This window comes from Schistocerca nitens, chromosome 1 (genome assembly GCF_023898315.1).
Source record: "Schistocerca nitens isolate TAMUIC-IGC-003100 chromosome 1, iqSchNite1.1, whole genome shotgun sequence".
NCBI classification, from domain to species: domain Eukaryota; kingdom Metazoa; phylum Arthropoda; class Insecta; order Orthoptera; family Acrididae; genus Schistocerca; species Schistocerca nitens.
Window position 1 is genome coordinate 1,105,064,447 of NC_064614.1, and position 22,619 is coordinate 1,105,087,065.

Consider the following 22,619-nt stretch of genomic DNA (forward strand, 5'->3'; position numbering starts at 1 on the left):
CAAACTATCTGGACGATATTGTGATCTCCAGAAAGACGGCCGAAGAACATTTAGCCAATCTCAGAACATTATTTCAGGTCTTGCGACAAAATGGTCTTCGCTTGCGGAAGGACAAATGTGTGTTTTTTGCTCGTGACTTACCATATTTGGGACATGTAATCCATGCCCAAGGCATACATCCGAGCCCCGAGCACCTCCGTGCCATACAGGACTTGTCTTCGCCGTGGAATTTGAAGCAGCTACAGAGTGTGTTGGGAAAAATTAATTACTATCATCGTTATGTTCCCCATGCCTCTTCCATTTCAGCTCCGCTTCATTGCTTACGCCGTAAAGGTGTTCCGTTCGTCTGGACGACGGAATGCGAACGCGCCTTTCGCCAGTTGAAATCGGCGTTGCTTTCAAATACTTACCTTACGCCATTCGATCCCCAGAAGCCCCTTTTGTTGATGGTAGATGCATCGGATTTCGGGATCGGTGCTGTGCTTGTACACAAAGATGGATCGCATGATCGCCCTATTGCCTTTGCGTCCAAATTGCTCTCGTCTGTGCAAAGAAATTATTCACAGATAGAGAAAGAAGCCTTGGCTCTCGTATTTGGTGTTACTAAGTTTCACGATTTCTTGTATGGTCGTCACTTTACCATCATCACAGACCACAAACCTTTGACATCGCTTTTTCATCCGAACAAACCTGTACCTCCACGTACATTCATTCGCTGGTCTATTTTCCTCTCGCAGTACCGCTACGATATCTTGTATCGGTCCACTGCTAAGCACGGAAACGCCGATGCGTTGTCCCGTTTGCCTGTTGCTGAGGATAGAGCATTCGATTCTTCCGAACTTGCTTGCATGTTCATTAATGTGGAAACCGATGACGTGTTCGAATCGTTTCCGATTGATTTTCGTCGTGTAGCTACAGCCACAGCTGCTGACCCTGTCCTTGCTACCGTTTTGCGTTTTGTTGCTATGCAATGGCCCTTGTCGAAATCACGGATCGAGGATCCGTTGGTTCACCGATTTTTTGCTCACAAGGAGAGACTTTTTGTTCGACGTGGTGTTTTGCAGTTGCGTTCTGATAATGATCAGTCCCGGGTCGTGGTCCCACGTTCGTTACAGTCGTCTGTCTTACGGCTTCTCCACCAAGGACATTGGGGTATAGTGCGCACGAAACAACTTGCTCGTCAGCACTGTACTTGGTTCGGAATCGATGCTGCGATTACGAATCTGTGCTCTTCTTGCATGGCGTGTGCCGAACAACAATCCACACCACCGCGGAAATTCTTTGCATGGCCAAAAGCCACTTCCCCTTGGCAACGCTTACACATCGATTGTGCTGGTCCATTCTGGAATGCTCGATGGTTGGTTGTGGTCGATTCTTTCAGTAATTTTCCTTTTGTTGTCCGGATGTCTTCCACGACGTCATCTGCCACCATCCAAGCGTTATCCGCTATCTTTTGCATTGAAGGTCTTCCACAGACTATTGTTTCCGACAATGGCCCACAATTCATGTCCGCAGAATTTCAGTCATTCTGCAAGGCCAATGGTATTCAACATCTGACATCCGCGCTGTTTTCGCCTCAGTCAAAGGGTGCCGCTGAACGATTGGTCCGGACTTTCAAGTCACAGATGTTGAAGTTGAAAGAGTCGCATTCTCGGGAGGACGCGTTTTTGCTCTTTTTGTCTTCGTATCGCTCTCAGCCCCGAGATGGTCGCTCGCCGGCTGAGTTGTTGCACGGTCGTCCTCATCGAACCTTGATGTCTTTGCTGCATCCGCCGCATCAGGTTCCTGTGCAGCGGCAGACGCCTGCTTTTGCTCCAGGCGACGTTGTATACTATCGCAACTATCGAGGTTCACGGCGTTGGCTCGCAGGGCGCATTCTTGGCTGTCTCGGCCGCGCTATGTATTTGGTTTTGGGGGCCTCTGGTGAGGTGCGGCGGCATCTCAATCAGCTGCGCCTATGTAGTCGCACGGGTTCTGCCGCTCCCCGTCTGCTTTCAGCGACGGTGCCGTCCGGTCAGCGCCCTGGGGACCCATCTACTGGCTCGCCTCATCCCCAGGTGTTACCGACGCTGCCTTCCATTTTGCCCCATCGCGACGCGCCGCCGCCGCCGCCGCCGCCGCCGCCGCCTGTTCTCCCGCCGGCGACGCCCGCAGTGGACGCTTCGCTGCAACCGCCAGGCGCCTCCCTGGGTCACGCGCTGCCGATCGCTTCCCGTGACCAGCTGTCCTGCGACATGGAACTCTTGCCCGCTCCGGACCACATGTCGTCTACGCCCGTCGGGTACCCCGACGCGATGGAGGTCGACCCTACGGCCCCTCCTGTCTCTTTACGGGCGCATACACCGCATGTTGGCGTGCACCCTGGACTAGGTTTTCAGGCGTTTCCTAGCTCCCCTCGGAGCGAATGGCCGGGTGCGGGTGGCGCAGCCTCGCCTGTTGTTAGGCTCCCCACCTCATCGCATACGTCAACATGGGGTCCTCCCCACGGCGGGCGGAAGCCTTATAACACGACCGTTCGCCGATTTGCGGAGGAGGAATGTGGTGTCACCGCCAGACACCACACTTGCTAGGTGGTAGCCTTTAAATCGGCCGCGGTCCGTTAGTATACGTCGGACCCGCGTGTCGCCACTGTCAGTAATTGCAGACCGAGCGCCACCACACGGCAGGTCTAGATAGACGTCCTGGCACTCGCCCCAGTTGTACTGCAGACTTTGCTAGCGAAGCCACGCTGACAAATACGCTCTCATTTGCCGAGACGATAGTTAGCATAGCCTTCAGCTACGTCATTTGCTACGACCTAGCAAGGTGCCATAGCCTTTGATAATTAATATTGTGAAGCATGTATCATCAAGAGCGATGTTCTACAAATGTGTATTAAAGTTAAGTATTACAGCAACTGCGTCCATTTTCTAAGTTCTCATTTCCTTTTAACTGTTCCAGACCTCGCGCCAATCTGCGTGAGCTTAACGCGTGCCTTTCGGCTTCCTCTGTCTGCTAAGTCACAACATGACCCAGTGATACATCTGTCTCCTGAGCGGACTACATTGGTGCTTTGGATGGACGTTCTGGAGGTGTACAGGGCGATGGAACCCCTTGGTGGGATCGACTCTCTCCCCTCCACAGTGATATTTCCTTCCACAGGGGCCTAACAGTGAGCCGATTTCCATCGCCCGCCCTTCTGGCTATGACAGCTCTTTTCAAACTTATGACATAGCCACTGTCGGGGGCGACGAACTCAGGATTTCTATTTCCCCGTTTTTCGAGAATGTACTGCGATACCGTATAAGAAGACAGAGCGTCAGACGACGGTGAATCGTGCAGAGGCACTGCTCACTGGCCTCTCTCGACGTCGCGTTGAAAATTCTACAGTCAGGGCGGGCACATATGACAGATTAGTGCAGTAGCGTCCGTCTACATACCACGTGATAGCGGGACGGCGCCATTTTCAGAGAACTTTGATTAATTTTCTTACCAATGTTGATGGGAGGGGCTTAGGTACCCAACATTATGTTACGCTGTACTCTGCACAACGTCACCATCCTGCCAACATTACTGCGGCCTCCTGGCTATTCTTTGGCTCACTGCTGCGAATGCAACCTTGGATCTGTTGGCTGACGTCACGGAAGACATAGTCCTTGATGCTGTCCAAGCAGGTTTTACAAACAAGTCGCCCACGCCTGACGGCCTCCCACTGGAGTTTTATCGGACATTTCGTCCCCTAATGGCGCCGTTGTTAAGCGGAATTTGTCGGGAAGTTATGTCGCCTGTCGTGCATATTTCAGATGTTTTCCTCAATGGTCTCATCATTCCCATCCACAAACCGTAGGGTACATCACGAATATGCGATAATCGCACCGTGACATGGCTCAAGACCGACACAAAGGTCTTCATCCGGCTGATGTGAGGCTTCAACGGGCGGCGCAGTACGTGGTTCCCCTGATCAAAACTCCGCTCCCTTTCGCTATCGAGACATAATCGCTCTTGCTCACGTCGTGTACCTGTGCTTTTAGCCTCTTTTGACTTCAGCCAGGCATTCAGAGAGCGATGCCTCGTGTACTCCACAATGGCCTTCTCATTCCTTCCATCATGATCCGTCATTTGGTCTGCTCTCTCCACTGTTGTATTCTTTTTTCGTGGAACTGTTGCTCCGAGGCCTTCGTCAATACCTTTCTGTGATGTCTCTCGGTGAACATGTATTTTGCTGCATTGCTTATGCAGACTATCTCGTCCTCGTTTTTCGTAGCACAGTGCTGAGGTCAGGGAATCATTGGTAAGGGGTAGCACCAATGGCAAAGCTTCTGGTAGCTGCTTTAAGGGGAGCCGGAGGTGGTCAAATCCAAAAAATTACGATTTTTTTTTTTTGCCACCGAAAATTAATTGGAACATACCTCCTTAATGTGAACTTTGAATTATTGTTCTACTCGCCCTAGAAGTGGAGTTATTACCGTTTTCCCCCACGCCTGCAGAGGAAATGGGCGGCCGCTGAATGCACCTAACACCCTCTCGTGACTTCCTGGCGAACTGCTTGGGATTTTCTCGGCCTGTTATGCATACAGCGCCTTATGTTACGCATACAGCGAGTGTGCAAGGGTTGGCTACATTGTTTTCTGTGACAAATGAAGCGCTAAGAGCGCGGAACATCGTCTCTTTGCTGTTTACCGTTTCGAATTAGTTCAGTGTTGCGCCTGTTGTTGGTAGTATTATACTTCTTGTGTAAAGGGTTGTTCTGGTTACGATGCCACGTTTTAGTAACCGTGTATATAAGAAGAGGAAGAACGTAGGGATAAGAAAATTAACACTAATACCGTTGCGATGCTACAATTACTGAAACAGTGCGTTCTTCTGCTAAGCAACATATGGCCGGCCATAGCCCTGTGACATCTTCTAGCAAATACTACCTTGGGGATGGTAACTCCAAAGGTTTCAAGACTATAGAAGAACTGAAACCATATGGAAATGAATTTGTAGTTGAAAAGTTGGAATGCATTGGGCATGTGCAAAAGCGTATGGGTGCACGGCTTCGGAGGCTCAAACAAACTTTCGGTTCAAGTAAGCTCAGTGATGGAAAGACAATAGGAGGGAGAGGCAGGCTTACTGATGAGGTGATTGAACGTCTACAGAGATACTATGGGTATGCTATAAGGCAAAATACTAGTAATATTAGTGACCTGCGAAAAGCAGTGTGGGCATTGTTCCTTCATACTGCCTCTTCCAATGAATACCCTCAACACAACCTGTGCCCAAAAGATTCCTGGTGCAAATGTAATGCAAAAAAGGACTATGATCACAAACATGGTTTGCCAGCAGCTGTGATAAATGCAATAAAACCAATTTTTCATGACTTTGTACAGCCATAATTGTTACACAAATGTCTACACGGAAAGATGCAAAATCCTAATGAGAGCGTAAACAATTTGATTTGGAAAGTGATTCCTAAAAGGGTGTTTGTAAGCATAAAAGCACTGCACTTTGGCATTTATGATGCAATAGCAACCTACAACCAAGGGAACAGTGTGAAGTTCTGAAGGCATTAGGATTTACAGCTGGGGTGAACACTGTACGAGCACTAAGAAATATTGACAGAGAAAGGATAAGAGGAGCAGAAAGAAGAGAAAGGCATATGAAGTATGATGGAACAACAGGCCAGAAAAGAAGACAGAAGAGTAAGCTTTTGGAGGATGAAGAAGAAGACCCTGATAATCCATACTATGGTGCAGGAATGTATTGAGAAACTTTGATAGCCATTTCCCGCAAATTAGAATTTTTCGAATATAAGAAACATTTTCTCAAAATCCACTCAAGCTAGAGAGATGAAATTTTTATACAGCACTCCTAGTGGTCAAACTTACATTGTAACACAGCCATTTGGCAATATGTTCAGTAGTTTCATTTCAGTTTAATTATAAAGCAATTATTTGTAAAAAAATTTGGGTCATTAATAAAAAAAAATAATTGGAAGGAAACTAGAAAAGATACTCCAAAATCCCTCTGTCATAACTGCAATACTAAACCACTCTATATGTAAAAAAAAATTCAAATTTTTCTATTTGGTAGTTTATTCATAAATGTTCCTCAAACTTAGTGATTTTAACATGGGCAGCATAGGCACCTCCGGCTGCCCTTAACGTCCGCAAATTGAGCCCTATAGTATAGGCGAGGCTTCCTACAGAGAGCGCTGCTCCACTGCGTATAGCTGCTACTATCCGATGCTTAGAACTCTATTTCGCAAGTGATCTGCAAAGCACGATGAGCCGTGTATCGACTCGTGCTACACCTTGTGTTTAGGTTGCATTGGTTTTCCGTTTCTTCCCCTGACATGTTTGCTTGATATGTTGTCTGTCATTAAGCGGCTGCTTGGTTGTCTTTTCCCTCTGCTATCGATATCAGCGTTTTTGCTTCCGGGAAACTGCTATGGAGGAAGTGAGATCTTTGACCGGTTGTAACCTCGTGTGGACACGGGAGGTCAGTGTGTCTCTGCAGCGCGAAGCAGGCGTGCTCAATTGTACAGAGTCCCCACGTGATGTATGTTGGTTATGTGTAACGAGCGGGTCGAGTTGACGGAAGAGCTCCCCGCGTGTCGGTTGTATACAGAATCGCCCCACGAGTAGTTGCTGTTCATTTCGCCTTGGTGGGGCGTTAACAAGCTTCTTTAAATCCTCCGTTTCAACACTGGAGTTTAAAAGGAGACACCTAATATGAAGGAGCTGCACTACCCGTCAACGTTGCAGAGAAGACGTGAACTCCGGTGACCGAGCGTGTTGTCGCGTGACCGTGGCGTGTTGGGTACGCTGGCGACGCGTGCGCGATCGGATGTGTGGATCCTTTCCATCGGAGGTCGTGTACTGCCTGTTCGAGTATAATTGCAAGTTACGTTCGTGGAAGGTTTAATCACTAAGTAATAATTTTGTGTAACCAGCGTCTCTTCTGCCTTGTGGCCTCCGGCGACCGGGTTTCCCGTCCCTGGCACCGGTATAATTGAAGACAGTGATCTTTCCTCCTCCTCTCGTTACTGTCCGATGGAAGGTGTAGTTTTGGCAGTTTAATTGTTTCGCTATTTGTCGTGGGTTATGAGTAAATTTGTGGTGTCACCGCTAGACACCACACTTGCTAGGTGGTAACTTAATTCGGCCGCGGTCCTTAGTACATGTCGGACCCGCGTGTCGCCACTGTGTGATCGCAAACCTAGCGCCACCACATGGCAGGTCACAAGACACGGACTAGACCTCGTCCCCAGTTGTACGGACGACATAGCTTGCGACCAGACCTACCAAGTCTTCCTCTCAATTGCCGAGAGACAGATAGAATAGCCTTCAGCTTAGTGCATAGCTACTACCTAGCAAGGCGCCATTTGTATCAGTGCTTATAGCTTACTAGTATTCAAGAGAGATGTATTCCAACAAGAGAATTAAAGATAAGTATTAAAACGCTACGTACTTTTCTTCTTATTCATTAATAAGTCTCATGTTCCAGAACTTCAAGCCCGTCTGCGTTAGTTTAGCGTGCACCTAGCTACCTCATTGTGTCTATGCTGTATGAACTAGACACAACAAAATTCATGCTTCTTGTTGGTTGATCATGTGGTCACTCATTCAGGACTGTGTGGTGTAATGTTTCTTTGCACGAGGTTAGCTCTAATTCTGTCAGCAAGTTAAGCCATCTTGTAAGAAGTTTTCGCTGGCTAAAAGTCGGTGCAGTCACCAGCCTGAGAGCGGCAATTGTGTTTACGGGCGTATCTAAATTGGTCAGTATTGTGTCTAGCCTGAGGATCCCTGAGTGGGTGATTTGTGGCCGCCTTACACGGGTCCGTCATATCTGTTATGTTCTAATGATATTCCAGGACACTTTTGTTTAAAATTTTTTTTTAATTCCTGCAAGTTTGTAAATTCTTTTATTGCCATTAATCGTGTGTTTGCTGAGATCTGTTTAATTTTTTTAATGGCGGTGTTGGAAGCTTCACTACCTCGCCGTACTTTATTAACAAAGTTCTGTATTTACTTTAGTAGCCTGTTTACTAATGTTCTTTAATTTTTTTAAATTGCTGTATTGCTATAAATTACTTGATTGCCGTTAGTGGCGTGTTTAAAAAGCTGTTTATTGCCGTCCTGCTAGTTTCTGTAAGATACGAGTAAAACATTTGTGAAAATCTGAACTCGACAGTAAACTACTAGAAATTTAGCCCCGTTTCCCAACTTGTGGTGTGGTTGTAGTAACCGTAACCACTGTGTGTGTCACGCGATTGCCCTCAATTATGCTAACTAGTGGCTGGGCTCCTAGATTAACGTTTACGTGCCCTCGATATTCTGTAATGGACGCAATATGTAAATGCATATTTGGCATCACCTAACCCCCACGTGGCACAGACACTCCCCATCTCGACATCCATGGCCCGCTGAATGCTAGCGCTATTGGGGGCGGGGGCGGGGGACGGGGGGGGGGGGGGTTCATACGTTTGCTATAGCTTGCTGTTGAAGGTAAGGTACAAGACCCTCATCCGCGCTGCAGTGGTGGTTTAGTTCTGTATCATATCCCTGACAAAGTGACACCGCTTTTCTTCAGCTCTCAGATGGTGCTGTGGCACCATTGTCCCACCTGCCTTACCATCTGCTGCTAGAGGCCCTTGGAACTCGCTCTCTTGCGTGTCAGCCCGCATCCAGCTCTGTCGTCCCGCCGCCCTTCTTTTAGTTTCGCCATTTTTTTCCTCTAGCTGAGCTTCTTCCGTACTGCGATATTTCCAACGCACTTTATGTCCACGAATACGTCACCAAATGTGGTTGAGGGAATGCATTCCAATGTCGACTGCCGCGCCGTCTGGCGATCGTTGTGCGCTCCTCGTCTTGCCACTGACGTCTAGTGGGCAAAGCACCTTATGGTCAATGGAAAGCAAGTATGCCTCTCACGCCTTCAAGTGATTCACCTTGCAGACACCCCGCTGTGTGTCGCCTAAGAAGTTCTGGACACAGACGAGCGTCGGCTGGTCTGCGGATCGGCGACAGGTATCCGGTTCTTGGTGTGATAGGCGTTTACCTTAATTACCCGAACAACTCCCAATCACCTACCTCCTGACCTTATCCTCTTTCCGGTCCCTGGATTCGTCCCACGAAAACGAACACCGTGAAGTGGATTTGTGAACACACAGTTCACTATTTATTTGCTGACAGCGAGAAAAATGTCCATGATTTTTGGCACTTTCTTCATGAATGACAGTGTGCAGTTGTCAGCAGTCCCAACTGCAGACAAATTTTCTCCAGTTTTCTTTGTATTGTCTTTCTTAAACAGCCCTGGAGTTGGTGCGTTTCTGCAATGAGGTGTTGATTCACGCATTTTACACTCTTCGTACTGGATATTCTTTGGTCTCTGGTCATGGGAATGACCGAAAAACTACCCGTCTGATAGTCCCGCCGATTGTGGCGAATTGCCTATCTCTCCTCCTCGCGACGTCGATTTCCTGACACGCTCGGTGGTGTACTTCAAGAAAAAATAACAAAACTTAAAAATAAATAAAAGTAAAATAAATAAAGATTAAAAACAGAAACATAAGATAAGATAAAAAATCTTATTTCATTGATATGCTTTGTACCTCTACTCAATGAGCCTCGCGGCTTAGTGTAAGTTAGTTTAAGTTAGGTTACGCAGTGCGTAAGCTTAGGGACCGATGACCTCAACAGTTTGGCCCCATAAGACCTTACAATAAATTTCCAAATTTTCTACTCCATGTTCCCTACGCTTTCCTTGGTTCCCGGAGAGGGCCACAGGTTACGACCCCTGCCCACTTTGCCCCAGCCCTCCCTTTGGGTGCCAGGAAGGTTCCATTTGGAAAAAAAAGTGGTAAGCTATGCTGTGTAAAAGAAAAAGAGGGAAGGGGTTCGCGTTTTTGATTAGCAATTAAAATGTCCTCGGTCCCGTGTTCGAACCACTCCACTGCTTAAATTTTGAAAATAAATTGGTAGCAGCGGCCGAGGACTTACGGCATAAGAAGTCCCCCTCGTTCTGCCAACGGCCTTGCAAAAGAGGTCGGAGCAGCGAACAGAGTTTCAGAGCATTCTCTTACCCTTAGGGTCGCAAACTGCCCCTAAAGGCGGAAAAATCGGCAATGATCAACGGCTTGAGAAAGCAGAAGGCAATGGAAACAACTGCATTAAACACACATGACGTGTATTCTCAGGACATGTAGCATATCATCAAAAAATTGTATCTCCACTGTCAAAAGATGACTAGAACCCCATTCGGAACTCCAGCAGTGGACTGCAAAGGAGGAGTTGACCACGAGAAAAAGGTTTAATAACCAACGAAACTGCCGGCCGGTGTGGCTGAGCGGTTCTAGGCGATTGTCTGGAACCGCGCGACCGCTGCCGTCGCAGGTTCGAATCCTGCCTCGGGCATGGATGTGTGTGATGTCCTTAGCTTAGTTAGCTTTAAGTAGTTCTAAGTTCTAGGGGACTGATGACCTCAGAAGTTAAGCCCCACAGTGCTAAGAGCCATTTGAACCATTTGAGGAGGTGTAGTTCGAAAAGTCCAGGAAATACGGCAAGATTCCAGTTAGCAAACATCATGGTCAGACAGATTACGAATTAAGATATTGGACTGTAAGGAGTACCCAGAAGTAGATATAGACCCAGGCCACGATTTAGTTATGGTGAAAAGCTCGAGTTTAAGAGACTAGTCAGGGAGAAGCAGCGCGCAAGGATATGAGATACGGAAGTACATAGGAATGAAGAGATACACTTGATGTTCTCTGAGGCTATGGACACAGTGATAATGAATAGCTCAGTAGGCAGTTCAGTTGAAGAGAAATGGCCATCTCCAAATAGCGCCATAACAGAAGTTGGGAGAAAAGGTAACTGCGGAGGAACCATGGATATCAGAGGAAATACTTCAGTCGGTCAGCCAAAGAAGAAAGTACAAAAATGTTCAAGGAACTTCAGGAATCCAGAAATATAATCCCTTAGGAACGCAATGAACAGTAAGTGCAAGGAAGTTAAGGCGAAATGGCTGCTGGAAAAAATGAAGAAGTCGGAAAAGAAATGATTGTCGGCAGAACTGACTCTGCGTACAGAAAAGCCAAAACAACCTTCGGTGAAATTAAAAGCAAGTATGATAACATTAAGAGTACGATGACACTTCCACTGTTAAATGCAGAGGAGAGACCGGATAGGTAGAATGAGTAAATTGAATTCCTCTACGAAGGAGAGGACTTGTCCGTTGACGCGATAGACAAAGAAACAAGGATCAGTAGGGAAGAAATAGGGGGGCCAGTACTAGAGTTTAAAAGAGCTTTGGAGGACTTAAAACCAAATGAGGCAGCAGGTTGTAGATAACATTTCGTCGGAATTTCTAAAATGATTGGGTTGGTTGGTTGGTTGTTTGAGGGAAGAGACCAAACAGCGAGGTTATCGGTCTCATAGGATTAGGGAAGAATGGGGAAGGAAGTCGGCCGTGTCCTTTCAAAGGAACCATCCCGGCATTTGCCTGGAGTGATTTAGGGAAATCACGGAAAACCTAAATCAGGATGGCCGGACACGGGATTGAACCGTCGTCCTTCCGAATGCGAGTCCAGTGTGCTAACCACTGCGCCACCTCGCTCGGTAATGATTGGGTGAAATGCAACAAAACGACTATACTTGTTGGTGGGTAGAATATGTGAGTCTGGCGATATACCACCAGACTTCCGGAAAAAACATCATCCACACAATCCTGAAGACTGCAAGAGCTGACAGGTGCGGGGTTTATCGCACAATCAGCTTAACAGCTCGTGCGTCCAAGGTGTGGCTGTCTGTTGTGTTTTCTGATGAAAGCTGGTTCTCCTCAGTGCCAGTGATAGACTTGTGTTGGATAAAAGGAGACCAGGTGAGCGCCTGCAACCAAGCTGTGTGTGGCCAAGCCGGCTGGAGCGGCCGAGCGGTTCTAGGCTCTACAGTCTGGAACCTCGCGACTGCTACGATCGCAGGTTCGAATCCTGCCTCGGACATGGATGTGTGTGATGTCCTTAGGTTAGTTAGATTTAAGTAGTTCTAAGTTCTAGGGGACTGATGACCTCAGAAGTTGAGTCCCATAGTGCTCAGAGCCATTTGAACCATTTGCGTGGCCAAGACACACTGGACCTAAAGCTGGAGTTATGGTCTGGGATGCGGTTTCGTATGACGGCAGGAGCACTCTTGTGGCTACCCCACGCATCCTGACTGCAGATTTGTAGATAAATCTCGTGATTCGATCAGTTGTGTTGCCATTCATTAACAGTGTTCCAGGGTTTGTTTTCCAACAGGAATCCGCTCGCCCCCATACCGATGTTGTCGCCCAACGTGGTCTACATTGTGTCGACATGTCGCCTTAGCCTACTCAGTCACAAGATCTGCCTCCAGTCAAGAATGTGGGATATAACACGACAACACCAGCGACATCAACAAACAGCATTAACTATCCCTGTAGTGACCGACCAATTGCAACAGGCATGGAACTTCATCCCTCGAGTAGACATACGGCAAACACAGTGCATGCACGTTTGCATGCATGCATTCAACATTCTAGCGGTTGCACCAGTTATTAATGTACCATAATTTCACATTTGCAATGGCTTATTCCGGACTTGCTTCAACTTGTGATGTTGCAATGTTAATCACTTAAATATGTTTCCTACACAAATCTATTTCCGAAATTTCATTGCTCTAGATTCATTTTTTCTTTTTTCTTTTCATTAATTTTAATTAATTTAATGTTTTAATTTTTCTTATATATACACTGACGGAAAAGAATGGTAACACCAAAGAAAAATTAATGTAGAGTAATGAAATTTCGGAAATACATTTGTCTAGGATATATATATATATATATATATATATATATATATATATATATATATATATATATATATATAGGGTGAAGAAAAATCCGTGCATTCGGCCTTCGCTGCGCGATTCCTCACATACTCGAGTACAAAAATGAATGTCTCTCACAAAATTTCGTCCTGTGCATATTTCGGGCAGTAAATGAACGTTAAAGATTGTCAACCTGACAACACTGTAATCACATGTACGATAACTACGATTGTCAGCAGATCCAACGCTGCTGTGCGGATGGTGCAGTGGATAGCGTTTAAGGTTCACCACCGGCAATCGAGGGTGAAGCTTTGACAATGCCAGCCACTCGTGCTGGCGAAACGTCAGAAAAATCATTAGATGAACGTCGGCCGAAGAACCCGAGACAGAAGCCAATAGGCAGTTTGTCAACAAGTGGCCACGAAAGCCTCAACAATTTTGTTTAAGGTTAGCATGCAGGAGATCGAGAGTTTGATTCTGGGTCGAAACTTATTTGTTTTTATTTGCGAAAACTAGTATTCGTGGTATGGTATCTGCCCTCTTAATCGTCATTCAGCGGTTACACTGGATCTTCTACAAAACAACTGCAGTTACATACTATGAAAACAGAAACAGAAGTACAATCGTTTTCATTGGGCAGCTTTCAAAGAGGCATTTTGCACGTCGTGGACGCGACATATTTCGCGCCGCTGCATCTACCTGATTAGAAATCTGTTTTATGTGTACCCTCCCCCAATAATTCCACCAATATTATTTGCGAAGCGTATTGATAGCCCTACTGGTGATGGAAGGCCCTAACGAAATGTAATGGACCTGAACGTGGCAAGAATAAGAGTTGGTATTAATGTATGAGACAACGGAGGGAGGATACACAGGAAACAAGTGTGTTATCTAGTAGATACAATGGTGCGAAACAATACGCTTCCACGACATGAAAATGGTTTCTTTAAATGCTGACCGATGAAAACGATTGTAGTATTTCCATTTCTGTATTCATAGTGTATAACTGCAAATGTTCTGTAGAAGACCTACTGTACTCGCTGTAACACAAAAAGCTAATAAGCTTCCACCAAGAATCGAACCATGGACCTCCTGCATGCTAACTCAAAATGCTATCCACTATACCAACTGTACACACCTGTCGCCTGCTCCTTACATTGGTAGTTACCGTACACGTTATTGCAATGAAACTTCCTGGCAGATTAAAACTGTGTGCCCGACCGAGACTCGAACTCGGGACCTTTGCCTTTCGCGGGCAAGTGCTCTACCATCTGAGCTACCGAAGCACGACTCACGCCCGGTACTCACAGCTTTACTTCTGCCAGTATCTCGTCTCCCACCTTCCAAACTTTACAGAAGCTCTCCTGCGAACCTTGCAGAACTAGCACTCCTGAAAGAAAGGATATTGCGGAGACATGGCTTAGCCACAGCCTGGGGGATGTTTCCAGAATTCTCATTCTGGAGACGTTATTGCAATGTTGCCAGATTGTCAGTCTTTAAACGTCCACTTACTGCCCGAAATATGCGCAGATCCACTTACTGCCCGAAATATGCGCAGGACGATATTTCGTGAAAGGCATCTTTTTATGGCTGGTATGTGAGGAAGCATGCTGCGAATTCCGAGTGCGTTAATTTTTCTTCACCCATATTGGTGACAGAGGATAGTGTACTAAACAACATTACATTATTATTTACTTCATTAGTAGATCAATAACTATAGCTATTAGGAGCAGTACATTTTTAGGTTGGTCAATACCTCCAATTACATGTGGCAAGAGTAAGCCATTAATGCTTATTTACTCTTGGGCAACAGGTCAGGTCTCGATGTGTGGACGCAAACTGGTTGATACTGGCAGGCATAATCCACTTAGTGGTGCAATTATGACTGTGCAGAAAACATGCGGTAGTAAAGTGTGTGACGTGTTTGTGGTAAGATCATTAGACGCAGAGAAGAAACAACTAACATACCGAAGTGGGTACATATTAAGGTACCAATTATCATAATATCTGCACTTATATTCCTAACACCCTGTATATTTACTGTGAAACTCTTATAATACGGGATAATTCAAAATAAATATAGCGATTACAAACAGCTATAACAAGTTAATTCATAGAGATACAAGAAATACGAATTACAGAATCTGTAAGAGAAAGTTCAGAATTTCGATGTTTGCCAACATGCAGCCCCGAATCTTCGATAGATATTTCCGAACCGGGACAAAAACGTGATAGTGACGCTCCCCTCCCCTGCTCCCTTGCGCGTTCAAAATAGGACGTTAAATTTTTTTAAAAAAAATCAGTTCATTTGGTAGCGTACATCTATCTCAAGAGTTTAAATCATAAGACACATACATATGTACGACGTAAAATAAGACATGTCATTCGGTCTTTCAGAGTGCCAAAGTGCAGTGCCACGGCCTTTCAGACAGCATTCTTCTATCGCACGTCACTGTATTTTGCTCTGTGGAATTCAAGCGTGTACATATTGTAATGGTAGCCATCAAGCCTATATTCAGATCAGGGGAAATTAAAATGTCCCTTGGTGCCTCTCCTGCTCCCAGTCCTCTGGTTTGACATCATTTCCCCTTAATAATAAATTAATACTGGGCAGGATTATTTGTGACCGGGAGAATAAGAACTCTTCAGAAAAAATGCACTCTTTATTGCCTATTAGCTAATAACTTTGCTTTTGTGTGGCATAAAATTAAATATAGGAAACATAAAACCAGTAAAGACTATAGACAAGCAAGGCAGTAAACGTTTTTCTTCAGTCCTTAGGTCCCAACCATTTTTTCTGTCTAATCGTGCATCAGCCTTACACGGCGCGCTTTCGTTTCTGCGAAAGAATCTATTAATTCATCAGAATGTCGTTCTGTAATACTGAAAAAGCTGTTAATACGAATATTACCCAAGACTGCCGCGGTTTCTCGATTTTATTACATCTATTTTGTCACTGTATGCTAGATAAAACTAAATAGGCCTTTCTAATATTGTAACAGTTGTAACACACGCCAAATAAGCGAAACTGTTTTAGAACAAATGGTCATTTTTATCTACATAAATAACACGACAGAATATAATTCCCGAAGTACCAAAATCAAAGCAAAAAATATTATGTTAGGAAATAGTTCACATTTCATTCATACGCTCTAGTTTCTCAAGCATGAGATCGAAAAGTATTAGTAGTAGTAGTAATAAGAAATTTTTATATAAATTTGGAATCTTCATATTCTTCCATATTGTTTGTGTGATGTCCCCATTTCTTCTCCTTCCCCGTTCTAAAAAAAATCCTGTCATTACAAACCCTGCAACTACAAGTGCCATGGTCAAAACTTATTCTCCGGTTAACTTTATTCACTCTGCCAGAATCACCGGTTAAATTATTCCTCGTTTGTCCTCCGGTTCGGTGGTATTGCGTGTTCGTACAACGCGTTTTCAGCGCTAGTTCTATAATAGAACCAAGAGGCTGCTAGCTGGGGACTGTACAACTGCCCCTATGTAATGTTGCGATCTGGAAAAACTTTTCTGTAAAAATTTTATTTTCTTGGATACACTGAGAAAATACACTTCTGGAAATTGAAATAAGAACACCGTGAATTCATTGTCCCAGGAAGGGGAAACTTTATTGACACATTCCTGGGGTCAGATACATCACATGATCACACTGACAGAACCACAGGCACATAGACACAGGCAACAGAGCATGCACAATGTCGGCTCTAGTACAGTGTATATCCACCTTTCGCAGCAATGCAGGCTGCTATTCTCCCATGGAGACGATCGTAGAGATGCTGGATGTAGTCCTGTGGAACGGCTTGCCATGCCATTTCCACCTGGCGCCTCAGTTGGACCAGCGTTCGTGCTGGACGTGCAGACCGCGTGAGACGACGCTTCATCCAGTTCCAAACATGCTCAATGGGGCGAAACTTCCTGGCAGATTAAAACTGTGTGCCCGACCGAGACTCGAACTCGGGACCTTTGCCTTTCGCGGGCAAGTGCTCTACCAACTGAGCTACCGAAGCACGACTCACGGCCGGTACTCACAGCTTTACTTCTGCCAGTACCTCGTCTCCTACCTTCCAAACTTTACAGAAGCTCTCCTGGTTCGCAGGAGAGCTTCTGTAAAGTTTGGAAGGTAGGAGACGAGGTACTGGCAGAAGTAAAGCTGTGAGTACCGGCCGTGAGTCGTGCTTCGGTAGCTCAGTTGGTAGAGCACTTGCCCGCGTAAGGCAAAGGTCCCGAGTTCGAGTCTCGGTCGGGCACACAGTTTTAATCTGCCAGGAAGTTTCATATCAGCGCACACTCCGCTGCAGAGTGAAAATCTCATTCTGGATGCTCAATGGGGGACAGATCCCGAGATCTTGCTGGCCAGGGTAGTTGACTTACACCTTCTAGAGCACGTTGGGTGGCACGGGATACATGCGGACGTGCATTGTCCTGTTGGAACAGCAAGTTCCCTTGCCGGTCTAGGAATGGTAGAACGATGGGTTCGATGACGGTGTGGATGTACCGTGCACTATTCAGTGTCCCCTCGACGATCACCAGTGGTGTACGGCCAGTGTAGGAGATCGCTCCCCACACCATGATGCCGGGTGTTGGCCCTGTGTGCCTCGGTCGTATGCAGTCCTGATTGTGGCGCTCACCAGCACGGCGCCAAACACGCATACGACCATCATTGGCACCAAGGCAGAAGCGACTCTCATCGCTGAAGACGACACGTCTCCATTCGTCCCTCCATTCACGCCTGTCGCGACACCACTGGAGGCGGGCTGCACGATGTTGGGGCGTGAGCGGAAGACGGCCTAACGGTGTGCGGGACCGTAGCCCAGCTTCATGGAGACGGTTGCGAATGGTCCTCGCCGATACCCCAGGAGCAACAGTGTCCCTAATTTGCTAGGAAGTGGCGGTGCGGTCCCCTACGGCACTGCGTAGGATCCTACGGTCTTGGCGTGCATCCGTGCGTCGCTGCGGTCCGGTCCCAGGTCGACGGGCACGTGCACCTTCCGCCGACCACTGGCGACAACATCGATGTACTGTGGAGACCTCACGCCCCACGTGTTGAGCAATTCGGCGGTACGTCCACCCGGCCTCCCGCATGCCCACTATACGCCCTCGCTCAAAGTCCGTCAACTGCACATACGGTTCACGTCCACGCTGTCGCGGCATGCTACCAGTGTTAAAGACTGCGATGGAGCTCCGTATGCCACGGCAAACTGGCTGACACTGACGGCGGCGGTGCACAAATGCTGCGCAGCTAGCGCCATTCGACGGCCAACACCGCGGTTCCTGGTGTGTCCGCTGTGCCGTGCGTGTGATCATTGCTTGTACAGCCCTCTCGCAGTGTCCGGAGCAAGTATGGTGGGTCTGACACACCGGTGTCAATGTGTCCTTTTTTCCATTTCCAGGAGTGTAATATGTAATCTTTCTTACTTGCTATTGCTGTTGGTCGCTTATTTCCAGTCCGGTGTCCGAATCTATGGATTTCGCTAATAATTATAAAAACGCTTATCATTCGCACACCCTGTCAACCACATAAACAAACAATGATTGGCATTCACCCACTCAAGTTTACTTGGCTCAACTCGTATAGCCCCGTCCCCTTCTGTCTGCGGGAAAGTTTTTTTATTCCTAAATGTGACGGGGATTTCCCTGGCGGAGACATCACGTACACGCATTCAAAAAAAAATTTATGATTCGTTCAGAAATCAGCTTAGAATGTGTTCAAAGATGTTCAAAAACCAACAAGGATTCGTTTCAAAATCATATGAATAATCGATAGACCAACGTGCGCTGGATGCAACAATATGAATTTGGCATCCCCTGAAACTGCAGCCCGGGGCAGATACCCCCGGCCTCCAGTTGCCCCACTCCCTCCCCCCCCCCCCCCCCCCACGTTTAGATCCGTGACTGCCAAAACGCAGTGAATGAAACGTTCGAAGCATCTGTTGGGAGCACTACAGGTAGAAACATTTGCTGCACGTCTCATTTTAAAGGACGGGGCAACCTTACACATATGTGGGAAAGTTAACCAGAACAACATTCGAGTATGGGGCACAGAAGAGCCTTAATGTGTAACTGAACTTCGGCGTGACTCATCGGAAGTTAATGCAATTAAGTGAACGTGCTTCAGCATTGGCTGATGCCACAGCTTGACACGCTTTCCATAAATTACAACTTTCGCAAGGTAGAGCACTCCCCCAATGGGGTTGGATGTTCGCACTTTTTTAAAATATCTTCCAAATCATTGGGTGGTAGTACTGGACATGAAGACGCTATGTGCTGCTCATGGCCACCTAGATTTCCAGAAGGCACCAAAGGATTTCTTTGACTTCTTTGCCGCAAGTAATTTCAGAAGTCAAAATCTCGTTTCTGATGCGCCCTTGTGGGTGATTCCAACTATGCATTAGAATATTAAAGGGGCAAGTAAACGATAATTAGGCATGTGGAATAAGATAAGTGAACTGTTCATTATTTCAGACATAGTCGCCTAACTGTTAATACATTTATCTGACTGTAAGACGACATAACGGTCAATGACTTCATGGAAAAAAATTTCTGATTGCCCACAGAACCATGATTGTACTCGCGTGTGACACCTAGTCGTTGAGAGAAAATCGGAGACCACGAACCTCTTTCTTCAGTGACGGAAAAACGTGAAAACGCGAGGAGGATATGTAAGGGCTTCCCAGCGAAATTTATGAAGCGTATTCCAAACAGTCTTGGCAACATGTGGGTCCGACGTTACACATTCTCCATACATTCCTGATCTCTTCCCCCGCAGTTTATATATTTTTGGACCCCTGAACAAAGACATTAATGCCCGTCGATTTGCTTCGGACGAAGAGCCGCATGTCTGGGTATAACAATGGTTCAGTAGGAAACAGCATACTTTTTTCCATGAAGCAAATGCTCGTCTTGTGTCACAGTGCAATAAATGTATTAACAGTTATGCTTATTACTTTCAATATAAAAAACCGTTTACTTATATTTTTTCCATTTCTATCGGTTTTATCTGACTGCCCCGTGTACAAGAGATATTCAAATGAAACCCGGTCACTTGCGTAAAGTAACGGTAACGATTTTATTAACTCAAAAATGTAGTTATACACAGTACACATACTAAAAAAGTAGTCGCCAAAACTGTTGGCACATTTATCCGATTGCGACACTAGCCGGTCGATTCCATCCTTGAAGAAGCTAGTAGGTTGCTGTCGGATCCAGGCCTGGACCAGTCACACATATCGTCGTGCGTTGCGAACCGATGTCCGCGAATAGCTTCTTTTTTAGAGGTCGAAACACATAAAAGTCACACGATGAATGGTCGGGACTATATGGTGGATGTTCCAGCGTTTCCCGCCGAAACTACTGCAATGTCTTCTTCACTACATTGGCCGTGTGTGTGTGCGGGCATTATCATGCAGGAGGATAACGCCACTGGACAACATACCTCGGCGTTTCGAGTTGATGGCTCATCTATGGTCCTGTAAAGTGGCTTGATGACGCAGGGCATTGATCGTGGTTCCCCGTTCCAGGAACTCGTCGAGCAGTGGTCAAAGAAGAAGAACATCATGACCTTCCCAGAACTGGTGTGCACGGCCTTTGATTTCTTTGGAGGTGGTGAAGTCGGATGTATCCTCTGGTTGCTCTGACGCTTGCTTTCCTGTTCAAATTGGTGACACCATGTTTCGTCACCTGTGACAATTCGCGACAGAAAGCCATATTCCTCCTCACGATAACGTGGCAGATGACTCAAAGACAGCACTATTCGAGTACTGCGTTGTTCAGCGGTCAGTTGGTGGGGAACCCCTGCGCACAGATTTGGCGAGAGTTCAAGTGTTGCTGCAGTAAGGTGTGGGCGGTGCCCACGCTAATACCCAGTAACCGGTGGATCTCGTCCACGGTGATTCTGTGGTTTCCAAGACTAAAGCATCCACTTCTGCAACCATTTCTGGTGTGATGACACGGTGAGACTGTCCAGGACGAGCATCGTCTTCCAGTGACTCGCGTCCCTCATGGAATCGTTTGCGACATTCTACACAACCTGAACGACTGAGACTGTACTCACCGTACACAACCTTCATCCGTCGACACATTTCACGGCCTCCAACTCCCTCCACCGCCAAAAGTCGAATAAGCACTCCTCGTTGTTGCTGCTTACTCCCCTGTATGTTCTGTTGTGAACGATAACTTGTCTGACCGCCTTCTCTTCGGCGTGATACCACAAGCGCTATGCAACATCAAACGGTGCGCACGCGCCAGTCTCTATACCAGTAGATAGCGCCACCATAGCCGCAGTTACGTGATACCACTTTACGTATAAGGCAAAGGCAGACATACTGGCTAGGTTACATTTGATGAGTCTCATATACACTCCTGGAAATGGAAAAAAGAACACATTGACACCGGTGTGTCAGACCCACCATACTTGCTCCGGACACTGCGAGAGGGCTGTACAAGCATTGATCACACGCACGGCACAGCGGACACACCAGGAACCGTGGTGCTGGCCGTCGAATGGCGCTAGCTGCGCAGCATTTGTGCACCGTCGCCGTCAGTGTCAGCCAGTTTGCCGTGGCATACGGAGCTCCATCGCAGTCTTTAACACTGGTAGCATGCCGCGACAGCGTGGACGTGAACCGTATGTGCAGTTGACGGACTTTGAGCGAGGGCGTATAGTGGGCATGCGGGAGGCCGGGTGGACGTACCGCCGAATTGCTCAACACGTGGGGCGTGAGATCTCCACAGTACATCGATGTTGTCGCCAGTGGTCGGCGGAAGGTGCACGTGCCCGTCGACCTGGGACCGGACCGCAGCGACGCACGGATGCACACCAAGACCGTAGGATCCTACGCAGTGCCGTAGGGGACCGCACCGCCACTTCCCAGCAAATTAGGGACACTGTTGCTCCTGGGGTATCGGCGAGGACCATTCGCAACCGTCTCCATGAAGCTGGGCTACGGTCCCGCACACCGTTAGGCCGTCTTCCGCTCACGCCCCAACATCGTGCAGCCCGCCTCCAGTGGTGTCGCGACAGGCGTGAATGGAGGGACGAATGGAGACGTGTCGTCTTCAGCGATGAGAGTCGCTTCTGCCTTGGTGCCAATGATGGTCGTATGCGTGTTTGGCGCCGTGCAGGTGAGCGCCACAATCAGGACTGCTTACGACCGAGGCACATAGGGCCAACACCCGACATCATGGTGTGGGGAGCGATCTCCTACACTGGCCGTACACCACTGGTGATCGTCGAGGGGACACTGAATAGTGCACGGTACATCCAAACCGTCATCGAACCCATCGTTCTACCATTCCTAGACCGGCAAGGGAACTTGCTGTTCCAACAGGACAATGCACGTCCGCATGTATCCCGTGCCACCCAACGTGCTCTAGAAGGTGTAAGTCAACTACCCTGGCCAGCAAGATCTCCGGATCTGTCCCCCATTGAGCATGTTTGGGACTGGATGAAGCGTCGTCTCACGCGGTCTGCACGTCCAGCACGAACGCTGGTCCAACTGAGGCGCCAGGTGGAAATGGCATGGCAAGCCGTTCCACAGGACTACATCCAGCATCTCTACGATCGTCTCCATGGGAGAATAGCAGCCTGCATTGCTGCGAAAGGTGGATATACACTGTACTAGTGCCGACATTGTGCATGCTCTGTTGCCTGTGTCTATGTGCCTGTGGTTCTGTCAGTGTGATCATGTGATGTATCTGACCCCAGGAATGTGTCAATAAAGTTTCCCCTTCCTGGGACAATGAATTCACGGTGTTCTTATTTCAATTTCCAGGAGTGTATTTTGGAGTGAGGTA

The 22,619-nt window shown here is 47.2% G+C and overlaps 1 non-coding gene across 1 annotated transcript; it reads left to right on the forward strand.

The window, feature by feature from the left end:
- The first annotated feature begins 17,000 nt into the window (after nt 1–17,000).
- On the forward strand, nt 17,001–17,075 carry Trnat-cgu (transfer RNA threonine (anticodon CGU)). The gene has a single exon. It is a non-coding gene; the product is annotated as a tRNA-Thr (tRNA).
- The last annotated feature ends 5,544 nt before the right edge of the window (nt 17,076–22,619 follow it).